Genomic DNA, 3,505 nt, shown 5'->3' on the forward strand with positions numbered 1-3,505 from the left:
AGGGACATACCTGCCGCCGGGCGGGGGGAGCGGGGGCGCGGCCCGGAGGCTCCATCCCGCGGCTCCCGGCGGCAGCTGCAGGACAGGCACGGCACAGATGGAGGCGTCACCTCGCACCCCGACCCCGTCCGCTCCGCCCGGGCCACGGCGAACGCCGGCCCCGGCGGGACAGATGTGCCCGCAGCTGGAGGCTGCACCCTCAAGAGCAGGTGCGAGGGACGGCCGGGGGTCTCCCAAGGCTGGGAGGAGCAACCCCAGGAGCGGGGCCGGCTGGCCGAGTGGGCAGGCAGGAGCCCAGGGCGAGGGGCTGGACACAGGGGCCACTTGCAGGGGTCTCTTCGGCAGCGGGGAGGCGCCTGCAGGCAGCAGGAGCAGCAGGAGCAACCACGCTGCACTTTGGCACCCATGGCATATTTGCCGCACCTGGCAACAGGTCTGGCAGCCCCCGTATAGACCTATCCCTGCAGCAGGGCTGCAAGCACTGCAAAGGGAATTTAAAAAGCAGCATACACATACCTTCCACAGGGACAAAGCAGGGGGGGAAAAATGAATCTTAAGGATTCAGGCCTCTCCTAGAAAGGGCAAACCCATTTTTGTATCTAGCTATGTTCCAAGAAGCATTTTATTTTGGGTGGGTACTCATTGTTGCTACTCTTCCTTACCAGCCTGGGCAGGTTTCTCTTCCCTGCTCTCCTCCCCATGCTTTGCAAGCTCAGAAAACTGTGCTGTGGACAGAAGTGGACAGCATCAGTATTTTTAGATCTCAAGGCTACTTCTGTACCTGAACAGGAGAACTTTCCTTATTCCCTGCATGCCCACTGTGCTGCCAATCTGTGTCTCTGAGAGTCCTGGATGGCATGAGTGGCACTTCTTTAGCAGTTCAAACATCCAGTCCCATCAGTGTTTCTCACACCGCAGAGCTGACTGCCATTGAGGTGATGTATTAGTTCTTGGCCAAGACCCAGGATGTCAGCTGCTCCTCCAGAGAAAAGCAGGCAGAGCCCTCCAAGGCATAAGTCCTGCTCTCTCTCAGGAGTCTTAGTCTCCTACCAGACAAACTGGAAAGAGATGTTATTCCTGGACTAGTGTGGAGACAAGCACACACCCCCGGGGTCACCATGTGCAGGTAACCCTGGGGCAGCCTCCTGAGGGCGATCTAAGTGTCCCCTTTGCTGTTTGGATACACAGACTGAACTGTATTACATGCAGGACCCAAGAGACTCACCAGCATTCGTTCCAGGAGCTTTGGGGGAGCTTTGATGTAGCTCCATCTCAAAGCATAAACCCCATCTACCAGAACTGATCTCTGCAGCATGGCTGTTATTTGGCCTCTGACCTGGGGCATAAGGTAAGGATGCTGCCTTGTCCCACAGCCAGATCACCATCACTGCAGCTCACCTTCTGCTTGATTGCCAAGCACCAAAAGATCACCCCTTAGTGACGTGACCTGTAGTCAGGTCACCAGCCCTGACTCAGGCTGGCCTGGCAGGAGACCCAAATGGACCTTCCTACCTGCACTACTGTCAGTCAGGTCTATTCCTCGGATGCACAGTAGAACACACGGCCCCTGGGAGAGTGCATGCACATCTGCTGCAAATTAGGAGATAGCACTTCCATCCCAGCAGTATCTGCCCACAAGGCATCTGCTGATTTTCCTCCTTCAAATTGTCCAACTGACCATCAGGTTCAGTCCAGACCAACTCAGCCTTAAAGGAAACCTGAGGAGAGGTTATGTGCTCAGAGAAGTTTTCCTGCTCCTCGTCCCCAGCTGAACCATCTGATCTCCACCCAGATGCAGCTGTGATACCAGACTCCTCTTTTTCCATCAGCCATCCTTCTTACTGTTCTTTCCCCCTCTGCCTCAAATGGCCACATTTCCAGCTCCACTTCTTCATATCTAGGTGTTTTCTATTATCAGACCTTTCAGCCAGCCCCTCTTGAAGCCACTCCAGCTCCTTCCTTGTGCAGACAGAAGAGACAAGGAAGAAGGGAATTTTCTCAAGCACCAGCACATGGAGCAGGCAGTTCTGCTAAAAATCCAAGGTTAGCCATTTCCAATCCTGAGCCACATCACCATCATTCCTGTGACAGGTAAAACAGGTATCATGGCCAGCACAGACGAGGAGCCTCAAACCCAATCTCTTCAGCTTTAATTTACATTATTCCACTCTGGCTAGAAAAAGCTGGACTGAGTTTACTGTCATTCTGGTTCATCATCTTTTAAGGCATATGCTGATGTTTTCAGAAGGTTTTTGCCATGTGTGAGCCACCCCAAGCACTGAAGTTTTATTTTTCCAAGACCAGAAGATCCTTGCCAGAAACAAGAGAACAATTCAGCAATACCATGAGCTGAGGCACTTCCTTCCTAGATAAGCCCCACTGCTGAACCTTCACAAGGAACTGCATGGCTACATGCACTTCCTAAGTCTTGCTGGTTACTAAGAAAATTAATGTACGTCATGGAACTCTTGCTAAGGTAGAGGTTCCAGCAAGTGCATCGACACAGAAGCACCAAGGAGGATGGCAGGATGCACAAGAACTTGACTCTGTCCTTGCTAATTAGATTGCTAAGTCTAGTGTATTTAATACAAGTTCATTACTTAGCTTAGAAGTCATTAGCCAAGGCTCCATCACTGACGGGAGACCCAAGCTGAACAACTGTTCACAGCTCCGTGGGACTTCTCTGCTCCAATATCCATGTTTAGTTGAAAGCAGCCTTCACACCACCGTGGGGAGCATCCCAAAGCCACTGCTCTCAGAGCATCAAAAGGCAACTGCTCCCTCTGCCCAAGCAAAGAGCTCACACTACACCCGTGTTAGGGGTGCCTATGTCAGGTCAGGCATTGCCAGCTTGCCCTGAGACACAGAGAACAGAAACCCCTAAACTGGTGTCCATTTCATGCTATTTCTTTACAACAGCCTCCAGCAGTCCTCTGCTGCTTCTGAAACAAAGATGGTCTAATGGTTACTGATGGCTTTTTCTTTCCCCACAAACTGGCCAAATCTTTTTGAACTCAAACTGTTAGCACCCACAACTGAGGAAAAATGTGTCACAAAGCTAAGCAAGGCACAGACTTGTTCAATCTGCCATCTTGTACTTTAACCAAGCATGCCAAATTCTAAGTATCAATGAAAACAATGAACAGTCATTCCCTGCTTGTCACACAGTTTTACCCACCTGTATTATTTCAGCTGGGAAAAGATGCCAAAGTCGATGAATCCCAGCCTATTTACAAGGTTTCTTGAAAGAAGCTTTTCCCTTATCTTTAACTGGTCTGATGCGTGTCATTCCCAGTGCTACTACCTGAGCTGCAGCTCTTCCATATACTACCATCCATATCCCAGGTATTGACAGAAACCTTGCAAATGTGATCTCCCTTGCCTCCACAAAGCCTTCTAGATCACTGAGGAGATGTGGCCTCCCCTCCCTTTGACTCTTTACCCCCACAGATCCAGCCCCAAAAATTCCATTTACCAAATGAAATAATTTGGATGACAGCAAAAA

Source organism: Lonchura striata, chromosome 5 (assembly GCF_050655825.1).
Source record: "Lonchura striata isolate lonStrDom1 chromosome 5, ASM5065582v1, whole genome shotgun sequence".
Lineage (NCBI taxonomy): Eukaryota > Metazoa > Chordata > Aves > Passeriformes > Estrildidae > Lonchura > Lonchura striata.